This window comes from Mizuhopecten yessoensis, unplaced genomic scaffold (genome assembly GCF_002113885.1).
Source record: "Mizuhopecten yessoensis strain PY_sf001 unplaced genomic scaffold, ASM211388v2 scaffold10589, whole genome shotgun sequence".
NCBI lineage: Eukaryota > Metazoa > Mollusca > Bivalvia > Pectinida > Pectinidae > Mizuhopecten > Mizuhopecten yessoensis.
Genome location: NW_018408622.1, coordinates 919,269 through 939,738, shown reverse-complemented (window position 1 = coordinate 939,738; position 20,470 = coordinate 919,269). Strand labels below are relative to the sequence as shown.

General features: G+C 35.3%; 1 long non-coding RNA gene across 1 annotated transcript in view; it reads left to right on the top strand.

Moving 5' to 3' along the window:
• The window catches only part of LOC110461201, a 48,650-nt gene that overhangs the window by 13,564 nt on the left and 14,616 nt on the right, over window positions 1-20,470 (top strand). The window lies entirely within an intron of this gene.

Here is a 20,470-nt window from a genome sequence, read left to right as displayed (position 1 = left end):
TTACTTGTAGTTGACAGGGGAAACCCCTTAAATTCCCATAATTATAAGAACCTTCATACAATATGTTTCAATTTTAGATATCTCATACATTTAGTTATCAAAATGGTAAACCTTATAAAAATTGAGGGTAAAGGTTTTAGGATGTGTAAACACTGGATAAAAAGTGTTGTTGTTATTTACTGGTGTGTATAGGTTTATTATTAACCGAAAGTACTAGTATCCTGAAACTGAGTCCCTGTGTGTTATCCATATGACTATGATACACCTATGTACAAACTTCAGCTAGATATTTGAATATTGACAGAGTTATGATAAATTGAACTTTTACAATTGGTAGCGTGGTACACGTGTGTAAAGAAACCTACAGATCGTGAAGCATCTTCAAACTGTATCTCTAATATTAATCTAAAATGTAATCGACATCAGAAGATATGTTATTCATATTCATGACTATAACAAACTTTATTGGATGCACAAAACCAATACATCAAACAGTTAAAAGCTTTCAAGGGTGTGTCAGTTATGAAATTATTAAGATTTGCTCAAGATAATATTAATGATTTCAGCTTCTGAAAAGAAACCTGACGTGTTCAAAGCTGCAAGGCTTTTAAAATACCTCTAATACAATACCGTCAAAACCTGCCACACTACATATTATAATATTTTGTGAATTATACACTTAACTTTCACACCTGTGTATATCTCGATGCATTAGGCTATGAAAGCAAATAACATGTTAAAGCAGTGCTCGTCATGAAGTTGTTTATAAACTAACAACTCAATTATGTAAACACCTCACAAACGTGATATTATTTTTTTTTAAATATTTATCTTGACTGGACTTGATCACTGAGGAAGTGTTGCATCAATAACCTTAATGTAGGTGTTTGTGACCAGGGATCTCAAGGATCTATGATAAGTGTTTGTAACCAGGTATCTCAGTGGTCTATAGTGAGAGTTTGTAACCAGGGATCTCAGTGGTCTATAGCAAGTTTTTGTGTAAAGGCATCTCAGTGAACTATATTTTTTGTGAATAGGTATCTCAGTTGTACATAGGTACTGCGTCTGTTACTGTTCGTGACTAGGTACATGTAACTCAGTGAACTATTACCAGTGATTGTGACCAGGTATCTCAGTGGTTTATAGTATTATTAAAGTGTGTAACCAGATATATCAATGACGTGTAAGTAGAGTTTGTGAGTGACCACGTATCTGAATGGATTATACACATAGTTGAAAATTGATTAAAACGTTACATGTAATCAGTTAATCAATTTTTCATTTTCATATTTAAGAACTGATTATTTCACACATTTCGAAAAGTGAAACATATAAAAATTAGTCAAAGTCATGGACCCATGTCTAGTTTATTTCCTTGGTGGATTGACGAATCATATCTACATGTAGCTTATTTTTCCAGATCTCGTGAGTTACATCCCCTTCACACCTTTCGACTCATAGGTCAGACCACGGAATTAGATTGCTATCTAAGTCTGTGCTAGAATTGACCATTTTCAGCCAGTAATTAAACTTGCTTAATTATTCTGTTACCTAATGATTTCATCATAAAGAACAACTAAAAAGACGATCGGCAATTTGACACTCTAAAGTGGGTTTTTTATATACACATCTTTTATAATTATTCATATTTTGTAATATTTTATTTTGAGCACACGGCTTCTCCCCAATAAAAAAATCAAAAGGTTGGCAAGTATGCATTTATCATTTATAACCATATATCATTTGTTTACAAAAAAATAAGTACAATTAACGCCTTTATTAAATACAGATACAATTAAAGGTAGAACAAATATTAGAAATGATAACGTTAATGGTAAAAGACATTGTACATGTAAAGGGGACTTATTTATTTTTTTTAACAAATTTTATGGGACAAAAAAAATGAACAATTGGATGAAACAAGAGACTTAGCCTATATAAGTCTTCTCTAAACCGGTATAGATGGACATAAAGCATAAATTTAATACATTGCTCAACAAGACACACTCATATACACGTACAAACATATAGGCTAGAACATTCAACCAAGTTATAAGAAAGAATAAGAAACATTATTTGATGACATTTGAAAACTAATAAAACACTTTCTTAGCAAATCATATAAATGTTTGTACACTCAGACCACAGTCCATAACACACATACACACACACCCTCACATACACACACATATATATATATAATATGCATTAAGGAGACTAATGGAATGCTTGATGTTTGTCATTTTTGGTAAGTTTCGTTAACGTTATCAGACCACAGTCCATAAAACTGATTAAATAACTTGTAAAAAGAAACTTTTTTCAACACGTCTAAATACATTTTGTACATTAAAAAAGCATGACAATGTATTGTCCTTAACCCATTACAAACTACCAGCAATTGCCGCCTTATTATATATAAATGAATCTCGAATCCCCCTCGACTTCCCATCTTGAACCTCTGAAATACTTATATGCTATGTTGATACGGGTCTCAGCATTATGTGTTCTGTGACCCATATCAGTATAGCATGTGTGACTGACTTGAAGCAAATCAGACCAGGGTAGGGAGTGGGACGGGGGAGTCATGTTGTGACACAGACACGAACTGACAAAGTAGGCTACGCATACTTACCTTTAACCCACACATGCACGTACATACATGTATCTCAGGCGGCTCATCAGCATTGTCGTTAATAAACAAAGAATCTCTTCGTCTGATCGGTTCTCCTTTGCACTGAAGTGACTAGACTTGCACAGGCCTATCTTTCGTGAAGCCGACGGTTGTTTTCTTGTTGAAAGAGTGAAAAACACATATCAAATTTGGTAGACCTTTTAGAGTCAAACATGCAACTTGTCTGTGATGAGGTCAAAACTGGTATGTGGCAAAATTTGAAGCCCGCGATTTTCAAACCGCAAATATTTGTATTGCGAAACACGATTCGTCAAAAACGTCGATAACTTTAATTTTCAAACCCGTTTTAAGGAAGAAACACTTCAAACAATAACGCATATGTTTGCCTAGTTCTCGTAAGCAATGTCCATTTTTTTCAGTTCATGAAAAATCTACATATTTGCCTAAATTGACAAGCCCAATGCCCCGAACAAGTAAACAAATGTCGATGTTTACTATGAAACATAAATTGGGCTTGTATATATTTTGTCAAAATCAACCTGTAACCTATAGTTCACTTATTACTATGTTGTATATCTTAGCCCTGTATGACCCCTGAACTAATTACTATATTGTATATCCCAGCCCTGTATGACCCCTGGAAAGGGCTAGCATGAGTGTATTCCCGCGTGGTAACAGACCTGGGGAAAACTTTGGTAGTTGCCTATAATAATAATAATATTTTGAGGTTCTTATAAATGTATATACCGCTTCATCACAACCTAGTTCTTAAAGCGGTTCACAAATCATTTTCCCAGGGTTAGACACTTACTTTTTTTGCTTGGTAGAACACAGGACTAGTTTAATAGATTATTTACTTAGTCCTTTATCAACGTAACTTGTCCCAGATTTCCTGATGTATGGAAACCTCGCGATCTACAGCATTAAACTGCAAAAGTAGGGGACGGTCCACAGGACTTAAAATAACTACTGCCGTACAAATATGGTAAAGTTTGAGGAAAGTTTTGAGAATAAACATGCAATATATGTTATTTTATGCAGTTTTCTAAATTTTAAAAAAAAGGGGTATTTACATACAATAATTATATTTTTCACAAGTCCAAAGGACCAGTTAGGTAATTAGGTGATTCACTAGACTTTGCTGAAATCTACTAGTCCAGGACTAGCAGACTTGTGTTAGTGTTGAACCCTGTATGCGTGGTTATAGGGCCATTGTAATCAGCCAACAACTTTCTCAACTCCCTGGGGAGCATACAGCCGGTGCTGCCATTCCGGCACTCACAGTCAGCATTCTACAATTCTAGCACTGCCCAACAATATACTCATTTACAGCTGAGTAGACTGGAACAAGAGGAGTAAAGTATCTTGCTCGAATATACAACACAGTGTGGTGCTGTGACTCGAAACAGTAACCCTTCGGTGCACGAGCCCAGCGTCCTACCACTCGACTACCGTGCCTCCGGATTGTTAGTGGGTGTTTTTCATTATAGGACACTGATTTCAACCACTGCAATAATATAAGGTCACCATGCTGGGGTTAAAGGACCCTGGGAGCAATCACAATGATAATTAGTACATGAATTAATCTGTTTATGACCTGCAAAGAGCATGATCATTTCTAAGAACAGACAGACAAACAACAAAGAACTGATGATGTTACATCATCCTTCATTTACATGCTTTACCTGGTCTGTAGGTGACATGCAAAGGCAATAATATTAGCTCAAAGATGATTCGAAATCAGTATTAAGTAATTATGGTACCCAATTTGTAACTATGATCCAGCATTCAATTTCTCAATACAATGTATTCCAATATTAGAGAAGCAACGGCTGCAATATCCATTCCTTTTTAATAACCGAATGATAAAACAGTTTAATCATCTACATTTTAATGTAAGAAAGCATTTTATTGTGAACATATTTTGAACCTAAAGCATGATGCCATTGGGGTTATACACTGTACCAGTATCTTCAGAAGCCTGATAGTGTAATAGATATAAACAGGACCATTGCAACTACAACAACGTTAACATAGAAATGATAAATATACACATGTGTTCTCACCAAGTTATACAAGAGATACATGAACCTGAGTTGTTATTTGTTGTAGTGATGCAAAAAAAAAAAAGTTCATATAGTTCAAAAAAGGCTTTTTGAATTCCTTGAGAGAAATTCATGTTGGGAGTGACCAACATGTATCATATATATATTGCTTGTACATAATTGTCCAATACATATATATATTGCTGACAATTTTAAGAAAAAAGTGAAAAAAGACTAAAATAAGATCTTATCGTAAAATGTACCTTTTCCAGTGGAGGAATGATTGACATGGAGCTAATGAAATAACAATTTCAGATAAAGCGATTTAGGACTTTTCCATCCATGAAGAGTGTTTGATTCTAGCAAATCTGGATCTGAAGAAGATTGTTGAAATTTCAGCCAATTTGCCCTCTTTTGCCCGTCCCTGCAGGTCCTAGGGGTGGGCTAGGTTCTTAATGTTCATACCATCAAAATGCAGTCACATGATAATCATTGAAACCGAGTTTGAAATTTTTCCTACTGAAAGTAAACAACATATACTCAAAAGAGTTATTTCCCAATATAAACTACAGTAAGACCAAAAACAAGGTTACAAATGCTTGGGATACCCAGATCATGACCTGTCTCAAATTTTCCTGTGGACCTTAGAACATTTTATCACCCACTTTGTATTTCGTTCCCTCCCATATTAAGATTAAGAACCTCTGCATGCTTCAGTAAAGACAAAAAAGAATGATTAAAATAAGTTATAATCCCATTTTTGTCTTTATTTTTTTATACAGGTTTTTGCCTTTGCACTTATATTTACAGCCTTCTCTGCTTTTCTGATCAAATTGGAAATTGATATATCAATGATATATATAATTTCACAAAGTTATACACCAAACAGTAGCCATTTACCCAACACATATACTCACACCGGTAGACCATCGAACCAGACATGCACACCCTCATGCATACAAACACATATCTGCTACAAATGTACAAAGGACACTTACAAATAGTCATTCTTTCCGCACACAATAACACAAAGGAATCCCCTACCCATAGCAGCAGTACAATGCACAACACTAGAAGACTTCAAGACACACTTACCCTATGCAGCCCTTAAAGCCCTCATCAAGCATACCCGTGTTTTTAGGTCACCTGAGACAAAGGGTAAAATTGACTAAAATTTCAAAAATCTTCTTCTCAAGATCCAGATATGGTAGAATCAAATACTCTTCATAGATAGAAGGGTCCTAATGTGCTTTACTAAAACTGTGAATTTCTTGACTCTGGGCTTTCACGTTTCCCCCTGGGGAGGGGGTAAACTTTACTATAGTTTATATAGGGAAATCACATTTTGGACTAACATTTGTTTAATTGCCATTGGAAGTTATTCAATTTAGGTTAGCAGTATCAGTATTGGGTAGCAGTTTGATAGTATGCACATATCAGCCCTGACTGACCCCCCGGGGCTGATGGGTGGGGCCAAAAAGGGTCGAATTGACTGAAATTTCAAAAATCTTCTTCTCAAGACCCAGATATGGTAGTATCAAATACTCTACATAGATGGAAGGGTCTTCAGGTGCTTTACCAAAATTGTGAATTCCATGACCCTGGGGTCTCGCGTTTCCCCCTGGGGAGGGGGTAAACTTTACTATAGTTTATATAGGGAAATCACATTTTTGACCAACATTTGTTTAATTGCCATTGGAAGTAATTCAATTTGGGTTAGCATTATCAGTATTGGATAGCAGTTTGATAGTATGCACATATCAGCCCTGACTGACCCTCCGGGGCTGAAGGGTGGGGCCAAAAAGGGTTGAATTGACCAAAATTTCAAAAATCTTCTTCTCAAGACCCAGATATGGTAGAATCAAATACTCTTCATAAATGAAAGGGTCTTAAGGTGCTTTACCAAATTTGTGTATTTCATGACCCGGGGGTGTCACGTTTCATCGTGGGGAGGGGGTAAACTTTACTATAGTTTATATAGGGAAATCACATTTTTGACCAACATTTGTTTAATTGCCATTGGAAGTAATTCAATTTAGGTTAGCAGTATCTGTATTGGATAGCAGTTTGATGGTTTGCACATATCAGCCCTGACTGACCCCCCGCGGCTGATGGGTGGGGCCAAAAAAGGGTCGAATTGACTGAAATTACAAAAATCTTCTTCTCAAGACCCAGATATGGTAGAATCAAATATTCTTCATAGATGGAAGGGTCTTAAGGTGCTTTACAGAAATTGTGAATTTCATTACCCTGGGGTGTCACGTTTTTCCCTGGGGAGGGGGTAAACTTTACTATAGTTTATATAGGGAAATCACATTTTGGACTAACATTTGTTTAATTGCCATTGGAAGTAATTCAATTTGGGTTAGCATTATCTGTAATGGATAGCAGTTTGATGGTATGCACATATCAGCCCTGACTGACCCCCCGGGGCTGATGGGTGGGGCCAAAAAGGGTTGAATTGACTAAAATTTCAAATAATTTCTTCTCAAGACCCAGATATGGTAGAATCAAATACTCTTCATAGATAGAAGGGTCTTAAGGTGCTTTACCAAATTTGTGAATTTCATTACCCTGGGGTGTCACGTTTTCCCGTGGGGAGGGTGTAAACTTTACTATAGTTTATATAGGGAAATCACATTTTGGACTAACATTTGTTTAATTGCCATTGGAAGTAATTCAATTTGGGTAAGCATTATCAGTATTGGATAGCAGTTTAATGGTATGTACATATCAGTCCTGACTGACCCCCCGGGGCTGATGGGTGGGGCCAAAAAGGGTCGAATTGACTGAAATTTCAAAAATCTTCTTCTCAAGACCCAGATATGGTAGAATCAAATACTCTTCATTGATGGAAGGGTCTTAAGAGGTGCTTTACCAAAATTGTGAATTCATGACCCTTGGGTCTCGCGTTTCCCCTTTGGGAAGGGGGGGGGGGGGCAAAAGTTGTTATGGTTTATAATGGCAAATGATACTTTGAATATTACATGTTGATAACTTGATTGGAATTATAACCCTAAGTTGACAGTTTGATACTTTGTAAATTTTGAGCCATCCCTTCCCTCAAGGGCTGTAGGGTTGGGCCCAATGGAGTCCGTGTGCTAAAATAAAACTTCTTCATTTTCCTTGTTTAGAATCAGAGGTGCAGTTTTAAATACTTTTGAGTCTGAAATCTGTATGCTAGATATTGAATAAGGTTGTTTTTTGTTTTTTGTCACTTTGAATAATATTTCTGTTCATGTTGAAAACAAAAATCAACTTTCTGTATAAATATATCAGGTGACCGTTAAGGCTCATGGGTCTTGTTATCTTTTATCTATACCTTGCACAAAAAACCCTGGTAATAATGTTGACTTGCTTGTTATGCTTGTTATATTTTCATTTAGAAAATCTTGAGGCTGCTTTGTTCTTGAATATTTTTTTGTTTTATGTTAAAATATTTCAAAATTATAATGTATATATATATTTCCTAAATTTCTTAGACAAGATTTCTCAAAATATTTACAGTGAAGGAAATCTTCTAACATGGATGTTTAATTAATGAAGTTATAGCCTGGCTAGAAGCTATTAATTACTGTACATACAATGTGACACAATTGATATTTAGGCTTGTCTTGCTAAAAATTGACCATTTTCAGCCAATAAACTTGCTCAATAAACTTATTCTGATTGAGTATAATGATTTTATCAGAAAGAACTCAAAAGATGATTGATGTACACTCAGGTGTTATTTTTACCTAGGGGGCATAAACACGTGACATTTTTTGATGATTATTTATGTTACGTTAGAAATTTCAAAAGATTGGCAAATCTGCGAAATTGTCATTACCATACATGTATGTCAATATGTATCATCTGCTTACAAAAAAAAAGTGCAATCAACACCTTCGGGGGAGGGGGGGGGGCATATTGTGACACCGACACGAACCAACAAAGTAGGCGAAGCATAAATTATTTCAATCACCTTTATAATTAACCCACATAAAAGTACACATTTATGCGCGTACATAGTAACATACCCCAGGCGGCACATCAGCATTGTCGTTGAGACTAGACTTGCACAGGCCTAGCGTTCGTGAAGCTGACGACTGTTTTCTTGATGCTAGAGTGACAGACACATATTGAAATCAGTAGACCTTTGAGTCAAACATAATACCTGTCTGTGAGAGGTCAATACTGGTAAAATTCGCTCAATAGCTTCTCTTGTCGATCACTAGGCCTTTACCCTCCCGTGTTCTTATTCCCGGCGAAGTTGATCTGTTCCAGTCTTTTCAACCAATCAAATATAGCAAATTTTGAAGCCCGCGACTTTCAGACCACAAATATTTTCATTGCTTAACCTGATTCGTCAAAAACATCGAAAACTTTAATTTTTAAACCCGTTTTAAAGCAGAAACATTTCAAACCATAACAAATACGTTTGCAAAGTTCACGCAAATAAGTTACGATGTGAAACATATTTTCTATCCCACAGAGATGTTTAAAACAGTGATTTTTTAGCTTCTGATCTATTAATAACCAATCAGAGAGTCGCATATTTTAAAGTCCGTTCTGCACGACGTAAATAAAAAAGATCGCATAGTATTGTAGTTTCGTTTTGTGTTACTATATATAGATTTTTGCTTGAACTATAAGAGCTCGCTGCGCTCGCTATTAAGGCTAACAACTTTGTAAGAAATAGTTCACAGGATTTGTAACATATCAATCTCTTTCGCGACCCAAATGAATGTTACGAAAGGACATTTTAATTAAAGTTCATTCATTTACCAAGGTCATGTAGAGCTTAAAGGGACTTTTTAGTGAAGTAAGTTTTTTATAACCTTGTCACAAAACTCTTCACGATTCTATAGTGTGAATCTCCTTATGAACAATTCATGTCGAGAAATTGACAAGAGACAATGTTTTCTTGTGTTGTCGGTCGACAGCGTATACGTAGTGCTGTACATGTTCACCTTTCACTGAATGGCCCGGATATTGCCACTTTTTCGGTCGTAGCTTTTAGCACCGGCTTTCCAAATATATGGAACTGACCACACTGGACGTTTGTTTAGGTCATGTCATTATCAAATACGTAAACTTTCGTTAGGAGATATATATTTTCAGTATCAATACTCAGGTAAAAACTTACTCAACTAAATTGACCCTTTAAGTTTTCGTTGATTACCTATTGAGAGGGATACTGGTCTAAATCCATGTATTTTGAAACTTATTTTTCAAGCAGATATTTGTATTAAAATGCATATCGTGTCGATTGTATGGTGCTGTGACAGTACGGGGTATGGGGAACATGGTACAGGGGTACAGGGTGCAGGGTGAAGCGTAGACTGAAACAATTCATTAAATCGTTCAGCTTCGCAAGACTTTGTTGTGTATTGTAGCAAAACAATTTGTTTGCTTGCATAAGAAAATACACTTTCATTTCCGGTATTATCAATCAAAGTTTAAATAAACTCGATTTGTGAGTTCACTGAATCTTTTTTTAAACACCTGAAACGATGTTATCCACTGTGCAGTGATACGAAAACGTACAACAGCTCGAAACAAATATATTTGAACTATATTTACTATTTACATCGTAAAGCTACATTTATTGTTAAACTAACTTTTAAATCAGATATGTGTATCAAGATACATATCGTATCGAAAGCATTGTGCTGTGAAAATACAAAATTAACAGAAAATCCTCATACAACATGTCAAATTTCAGCAAAATCGTTAAACTATTGGGTTCAGTAAAAGCCGTTGAAAAGAATATAAAAATGGGTGGAGTGACGCTACGATATTATTCTCAGGACTGTGGGCGAGATGTCAAACAATGTATGTATCGACGGTTTGACTCACTGGCCGATCGGTCTAAATGCGTCACTCAAGGGTATATGTAGTTGAGCCAATATATATCGGCCCAGCGACACACTAATGGTTAAAAAACCAATGAAAGTGTTGCTTCTTTTTGGCAATTATATGCAGTTCCAAATATGAACAATAAGTTATACATTGTTTTGGCATATGCTATACTATGCTTTACTGTGCATAAACTTTGCAAAGCAGAATATGCAGCGAACTCCCAGGCGAGGTAACTTTAAAGATACTGTTAACTCTTTTAGGAATGCATTTTATTAATTTACATAAAAAATACGTAATTCTTACAAAGCTATATCTATGTCCAATGATATCTTTACTTGAATTAGATATCTAATACAATTTCTTTAATGAGCTATCTCTTAAGGATTAATGTCCCACCGCAGTCAAAACAAAAACAAAACAAAAACAAAAGCAATCCGCTTTAGGTTTTAGTACAACAGTAACCTTCCTAAAGAATCCATGTTCGGCTTCCAATTTCTTTTAATTTTGTATGAAACTCGTTTTTTCAGCGGAACTTTAGCGTTCCAATAGGAAAACCAAACCTAGTTAAACCTCTAAGAAAATAAGAGTTTTGAGAGTAGAAAATCAGAGGGGCCAGACTGGGTGTTGAACACTGATCAATTCAGATTGTTATACTACCACTCCTGCCGACTGAGCTACATGATCAACAGAAACGAAATTAAGGAGAAGTTACTGTATATACGAACAAGAGGGCCTGTATCGCTCACCTGGTAAAGTACTTGATATGAGGTTAAGCGATAGCACTACATTGTATGTACAGTATGTACATATAAAATTTCAAAAAGATCCATCCAGTATTTCTGGAGATATAGCAAGAACAAACCTCAAACAAGCAAATTCGTGGAATTAATATCCCCCGCTTGCAGTACATATTGTAGGTTAAAATTATTGAGGTTAGGTTTAAACATGTGAGTATCGTGCTGTTGAGATATAATGTATCGCTTGAAACTTCAAGAAAAAAAAGCAGTTATACATGTACCTCATTGATTATCAGTAAATATGCACAAATCACATCGGTTGGCAAACTTAGCATGGGTCAGATGTGCATAAGGAATTTGTTTTAAACATCTGAACAATATCTACAGCAATTATCACACGAGAACCAATGAGTGCCCGAGCTGGGTGGAAAGACAGAGAAACACAAACATTGTTATCAAATTTGAAGGAATTTGGCTAATATTTGCTAGAGTTATAAAGCGGAAACTAAAGATAATGACGTTTTTCGTTAATCAAGGGGTCATAACTCTGCCTAATGGAGTCCGATTAAAGTGGTTGTCAAACTTGGCCGACCCCTTAATGCGTTAAACCCGGTTACTAGGTTTGAAGAAAATCAATTAACATTTGTTGTAGTCATTGCACGGTAACGAAACGCAGTAGATAATGACGTTTTCCGTTATTCAAGGGGCCATTACTCCACCAAAGGGATCCGCTGAATGTGGTCATCGAACTTGGCCGAGACCTTAAGGCACTTAACCATGTGACCAAGTTTGAAGAAAATCAGTTAACATTTGTTGTAGTAATTGCACGTAAACGAAGCGCGGCAGATAATGACGTTTTTCATTGTTCAATGGGCCATAACTATGCCAAATGGGGTCCGCTGAAAGTGGTCATCGAACTTGGCCGAGCCCTTAAGGCATTTGACCCTGTGACCAAGTTTGAAGAAAATCGGTAATATTTGTTGTAATTATTGCACGGAAACGAAACGTGACAGACAGACAGAGGGACAAACCCAAATTAATTTCCCCCGTTTCGGTGAAAGCGGGGGATAATAACAAAATCAAAGATGGTGTCCTGGTCATGATTTAGTTGATACACCCTAATAGTAGCAGGCACTACTAGACAACTTGATGGATATAAAATTGATATCAAATCCCGTAATTCCTATGGTAGCAGAAAGATTTCAAAGATTTTACCTTTATTTCCCCTATTGGGCCTCACCCATCTGTCCCCAAACCCCTCTGCCCTTGGGGAAAGACCCACCATTTATACAAAATTGAGTGCCCTTTGCCCTTGAGATGAAATTCCTTAATCCCTAAGGTGGAAGAAGAATTCAGGACTAGTAGCGTTTTAAAGGAAAAGTTGACGGACGGTCGGACGACCGACGCTGCGCCATGGCATAAACTCACTTGTCCTTCGGGTAGGTGAGCTAAAAACTACAGAGCAGCAGAACAGGAATCTTTAAGTGCCCACAGGAAAAAACCGTAGCTAGGACATTTCATTACCATCGATAAGGTAGTTCAGTTGGTTAGAGTTACAGTCCCTGGATTGGAACGTCTTGTGTTCGAATCCTCGTCTAGCGCCACTGCTGATTCGTTTTTGATTATTTAATCTTTATTAGTTTCTCATTCAAGTTTCGGAAGGTGTGTTTTGTACTATCATGTGCAACCCAATTCGTGAAAAGTGAAAAAAATCTTTGTATATTTTGGCTAATTAATTTATCTAATTAGTATGAACTGTTCATATTAGAGCTTCTTAGAATAATAAGTAATAAACAGATAGTAACTTGGGAATTTTAAACATTTTTTTCATGTGTTCACATATTGGGTTGATAGGAATTGTCCTATCATGTGCAACACAATTCGTGAAAATTGAAAAGAAATCTTTGTATATTTTGGCTAATTAGTGCATCTAATTAGTGGAAATTGTTCACATTATAGCTTCTTTGAATAATTAGTAATTAACAGAAAGTTATTTAGGAATTTTAATAAAAAAAAAAAATCATGTTTTCACATATTGGGTTGATAGGATTTGTCCTATCATGTGCAACCCAATTCGTGAAAAGTGAAACAAAAATGTTTTTGCTAATTCGTGGATTTAATTAGTTGAGATGCTTCACATTAGAGTTAGTTTGAATAATAAGTAATTTAAACACAGTGATTAATGAATTCAATATAGTTTTTCCTGTTTTCACATATTGGGTTGTTTTCACATATTGGCACGCTACAAAGGTCAAGCCACATACTTCACAGTGACCTTATTCTTGCACTCTGCATACCGACACCCCAGGATGTCCTTGTACAACAAATCGTGATACTCCAGGTGATATAGTATAGAAGATATGCTTTGGACAATCTTTTTAAATAGTAAAGGTCAAAGGTCAAGTCAAAGGTCACAGTGATCTTTTCTTGTACCTGCATTCCACCTTCCCAAGATGTCCTTGTACACCAAAGCTGGCAAATTTTCCCTGGACAAACTTCTCGAACAGACGGACGGATTTCTTATAAACATTACAATAGGGTGCTGCCGTTATTTGTCACTGACATTTGCAGTTGTAGATTAATAAGATTGCATGGTGTTTTTCTTTAAGACATCGACTTCATATATGATGATATCTAAATATTACTCAGTTAGTGTCATAGCATTTAACATTTAGACTCAGTATAATCCGCGCTATTACAAGGAGGCAGGTACACCAACAAACCTATCTCCAGTATACATACGCACTTGCACGCTTATACAACACACATGGAGGCACGCCCTCAAATAACCTTAGATGGTAATAGGACGTTAATCAAAATAAAACCAAACCTAACCTAACCAGACCTAAATGTAAAGCAAATTGCTGATATCATTAAATACCCTATTCCTAGAACTTTAACGTGATTCTAGTAGATCATAATTTATAAGGCAACAGCAAACATTGGTCTCTATGTTCTTAATCACAAATATCAACACAAAAAATCCTGCATTTTATTCACTGTAATTCATAGAAGCCCAATTATAAGAGCACAGTTTACATAAACACGTGTATGTCTTGAAACTCAACACGAAGACGGGGATAATGCTACTATGAGGATATATTCTACTTAGTACTCATTTAATCTTTTAAATGCTTAAAAATAAGATCAACAAACGTTTAGACCAATTCGGATTTCTAACGTTTAACACCTTACATCGAGTTCGCTGATGCGTTTTAAAAGAATGAGTCAGTTGTATGGTACGGTGTAATTTGTTGGCAAACTATTACCAAAGGGACTATTTCCAGCTATGTTAAAATTACGTAGGAGCCTGCCCCCTCATAACTTTTTGTTTCAGAAGTGTTACGAGATTTATGCTGCTGTTTTAATTGTTTTCAATCCTTTATACATATGATGTTATTATTTTGAAACACTCTTTTATTTAGAGGAATAATTAAACTAGTTACAGCATGGGGGTCGAAAAATGGAATATCAGCCTGAAAGTGTTTACTGAAAATAAAAGGAATTTTTTGCATCGTAATACTTAGGAAAGAACATTTTCTTTCATGTAGTGCTTTAAAAATGTATTTATCGTCAAGAATTTGAGATTAATCGAATTTTTTGTAAACATTTTATTGTAAAATAAATGATTTTTCATTCTTATTATTCTTGTATACCAAATATTTCATAGTATGCAGTAGTGATGTTATTTTAAATTTGTACGCAAACATTCCGTCCAAAGAGTGGTGGAAAGTATTCATTTCGCACAACAAAGTACCCTGTGTAACCCAAAAATGTGCGGGCATAAGACACCTCCCTGGTGTCCACCAGAAAGCAATGCACCTGATTACAGGTACATGTAGTTGGTAATGAAATTCGTTGAAAGCCTACAATAAACCTTTCCGTGCATGTTAGGTCACAACAAATTCCAAATTCGAATTTGCTTTATCACTTGGCGTGTTTGATAAAGTTTTTAATACCAACCAATTTTAAGATCAATTGTTATATCCATGTCACTATTCAGAATATGTACTTATACATTTTATCATCAGACTTTCTTTTTTACATTAGGGGATATTTCATACTCATTTGTTAATATTCATCTCAAAATGAAGAGTAAATGAATTGGTGAAGGTCGCCATCGTATCTGCGCGAAATCTCGTAAATGTAAAGGTACACGAAATGTAAAAAAAAAATCCATAATATAAATGGCTTTTGGTTATACTGACTAAGAGCGGCATACATTGCTCAAATGAAGAAGTTATTATTTGTCAGAAGTGCCACATAAGGTATCTGCGCAAAAGAGAATCTAAAAAAAAAAATACTTTTGAAGATGAAACTACTAAAAGTTTTCCTCTCTTAACAATCAAGGACATGTTTTACGAGTCCTGTTCACATAAAAGATGTTGTCTTTGTTTTAACAATTTTAATTTAAAAGGAAGCAAATCCACAACTCTACGAAAACGTGCCAGGCATCATTAAATTTTCACACACAAACTGTGGTGTTCTGCGTCATCACTTTTATTCCTATTTCTTCTTATTGGCAATGAGCTGCACCCTTGAACACAGGTTATACTCTAAGGAAGAGATTCTTTGAATTCTCAATTATGAAGCAGGTTATCTGAAATATTTCATGACCTTTAAGAAGTGTCGTACATCTTATCAAAGAATCAATCAGCATTCACTTTCAATTTTTGTCTCTTGTATGACACTGACTATAACAGGTAACAAGACCGGGAAACATGGCATTATCCCCTGCGCCCTGATGATAAAAATATAGCTAACAAAACAGATATATATATTAACAAGTATATGCCATCACTGACCTCGACCACACTTTTTTTTTACATTTTTTGTAAACCTTCGCCTTTTTAAACACTGTAGCTATATACGCAAAACATATTACATTGTCAAACGATTTTAGGTTTTGACCAAGAAAAGCCAGGGATCGGTGAATTTAGAATATTTCAACATATATTGAAAGTTACATTTCCAAAAAAGCAAAGGTACAACCAAGTAACAAGCTTCATATTGATATAATCTTTCATAAAAATATGTGGAACAGTTTAAGCGTTGTTGCTCGGAAAAAATCTCTAAAACTCTAGTTTTGCAACTTTTGGCTGTTTGTTTCCATGGTAACAGTAAAGAAAATGAAAATAGCAAACGGCACAGCTATAACAAAAACAAGAAAAGTATATAATGTCTCATTCTTCACTGCATACTCTATTCTTAAGACAAAAAGTTATAATAGTGGTTTCAATAATACTAAATAGAGTTGGTTTGGTTTGGTTTGGTATTGTTTAACGTCCTATCAACAGCTATGGTCATTTAAGGACGGCCTCCCCTGTGTGCAAGATGAATGCGTGTGTGTTTTGGGAGGGTGCGATATGTTCTGTTCGTGTTTGTCTCTTCGTGATAGCGCGGAACTGATACCGACTTTATAGTGCTACTCCTCTGAAACAAACTGCCGAAGACACCCAGCAGGACGCCCAGCAGGACACCCCACCCGGTCACATTATACTGACAACGGGCGAACCAGTCGTCCCAGTCCTAAATTGCAGAGCGTTAAGCAGTAGTAGAAACTGCGATTTGTACAGACTCTGGTATGTCTCGGCCAGGGGACAGAACCCAAAGACTTTCTCAAAGGGACGAACGCTCAACTAAAGACCAAAAGTGAGGCATTGTCAATGGAGACATTAGGAAGAAAGTTATTTAGAAAGAAGAGAAAAGATAAGATCCCAAGTTTAGTCGCCTCTTACGATCATGTAATGGGACAGCAGGTACAATGTGCACGCCCTACCTGCAGGAACCACTTAGTAGAGTATATAGTATACAGAGGAAATACAAATCAAAATTTAAGCAAATATCCAAGACATGAATATGAGAAACTGGTAGACATTATAACCCATTGGCTCATTAAGGATGTACTACTCTGAGATCGCATTACACTGTTTTTCTTATATTGAATTTAACAAAGGAGAATATGAGAAAATAAAATAAAAATACAAACACAATTGTATGTCTGTGTGCTTATTACGATGGACACCCATGCAATCACCTAACTTAAATACCCATTTAACTGTGTTAAATTGAATAGCCACACACCCATGTTAACTTAGATGCCCATACAACCATGTTAACTTAGATACCCATACAACCATGTTAACATAGATACCCATTCAACCATGTAAACTTAGATACCAATACAACCATGTTAACTTAGATACCAATACAATCATGTTAACTTAGATACCAACACAACCATGTTATTTTAGATACCCATACAACCATGTTAACTTAGATACCCATACAACCATGTTAACTTAGATACCAATACAACCATAATAACTTAGATACCAATACAACCATGCTAACTTAGATACCCATACAACCATGTAAACTTAGACACCCATACAATCATGTTAACTTAGATACCTATACAACCATGTTAACTTAGATACCAAAACAACCATGTTAACTTAGATACCAATAAGATACCCATACAACCATGTTAACTTATATACCCATACAACCATGTTAACTTAGGTACCCATACAACCATGTTAACTTAGGTACCAATACAACCATGTTAACTTAGATCCCAATACAATCATGTTAACTTAGATACTAATACAACCATGTTAACTTTGATACCAATACAACCATGTTAACTTAAATACCCATACAACCATGTTAACTTTGATACCAATACAACCATGTTAACTTAAATACCCATACAACCATGTTAACTTAAACACCCATAGAACCATGATAACATAGATACCAATACAACCATGTTAACATAGATACCCATGCAATCATGTTAACTTAGATACCAATACAACTATGTTAACTTAGATACCAATACAACTATGTTAACTTAGATACCAATACAACTATGTTAACTTAGATACCAATACAACCATAATAACTTAGATACCAATACAACCATGCTAACTTAGATACCCATACAACCATGTTAAATTTGATACCCATACAACCATGTTAAGATAGATACCCATACGACCATGTTAACTTAGATACCAATACAACCATGTTAACTTAAATACCCATACAACCATGTTAACTTATATACCCATACAACCATGTTAACTTAGGTACCCATACAACCATGTTAACTTAGGTACCAATACAACCATGTTAACTTAGATGCCCATACAACCATGTTAACTTAGATGCCCATACAACCATGTTAACTTAGATGCCCATACAACCATGTAAACTTAGATACCAATACAAGCATGTTAACTTAGATACCAATACAACCATAATAACTTAGATACCAATACAACCATGACAACATAGATACCAATACAACCATGTTAACATAGATACCAAAACAACCATGTTAACTTAGATACCAATAAGATACCCATACAACCATGTTAACTTAGATACCCATACAACCATGTAAACTTAGATACCCATACAATCATGTTAACTTAGATACCAATACAACCATGACAACATAGATACCCATACAACCATGTTAACTTAGATACCATGTAAACTTAGATACCCATACAATCATGTTAACTTATATACCAATACAACCATGACAACATAGATACTTAGATACCCATACATCCATGTTAACTTTGATACCCATACAACCATGACAACATAGATACCCATGCAACCATGTTAACTAAGATACCAATACAACCATGTAAACAGAGATACCCATACTACAACCATGACAACATAGATACTTCAACCATGTTAACTTAGATACCCATACAACCATGACAACATAGATACCCATACAACCATGTTAACTTAGATACCCATACAACAATCTTAACTTAGATACCCATACAACCATCTTAACTTAGATACCCGTACAACCATGTTAACAAAGATACACATACAACAATGTTAACTTAGATACCAATACAACCATGTTAACTTAGATACCAATACAACCATAATAACTTAGATACCAATACAACCATGTAAACAGAGATACCCATACAACCATGTAAACTTAGATACCAATACAACCATGTAAACAGAGATACCCATACAACCATGTCAATTTAGATACCCATACAATCATGACAACATAGATACCAATAAAACCATGTTAACATAGATACCCATACAACCAGGTTAACTTAGATACCAATACAGCCATGTTAACTTAGATACCAATAAAACCATGTTAACATAGATACCTATACAAACATGTTAACTTAGATACCAATACAGCCATGTTAACTTAGATACCTATACAACCATGTTAACTTAGGTACCAATAAAACCATGTTAACTTAGACACCCATACAACCATGTTAACTTAGGTACCAATAAAACCATGTTAACATAGATTCCCATTCAACCATGTTAATTTAGATACCCATACAATCATGACAACATAGATACCAATACAACCATAATAACTTAGATACCAATACATCCATGTTAACTTAAATACCCAGACAACCATGTTAACTTAGATCCCAATACAACCATGTTAACTTAGATCCCAATACAACCATGTTAACTTAGGTACCAATACAACCATGTTACCATGTTAACAAAGATACACATACAACAATGATAACTTAGATACCAATACATCCATGTTAACTTAAATACCAATAAAACCATGACAACATAGATACCCATACAGCCATGTTAACTTAGATACCTATACAACCATGTTAACTTAAATACCCATACAACAATGTTAACTTAGATACCAATACAATCATGTTAACTTAGATACCAATACAACCATAATAACTTAGATACCAATTCAACCATGACAACATAGATACCCATGCAACCATGTTAACTAAGATACCAATACAACCATGACAACATAGATACCAATAAAACCATGTTAACATAGATACCCATACAACCATGTTAATTTAGATACCCATACAATCATGACAACATAGATACCAATAAAACCATGTTAACTTAGATACCAATACAACCATGTTAACTTAGATACCAATACAACCATGTAAACATAGATACCCATAAAACCATATTAACTTAAATACCAATACAACCATGACAACATAGATACCCACACAACCATGTTAACATAGATACCCATACAACCATGTTAACTTAGATACCAATACAACCATGTTAACTTAGATACCCATACACCAATGTTAACATAGATACTCATACAACCATGTTAACTTAGATACCAATACAACCATGTTAACTTAGATACCAATACAACCATG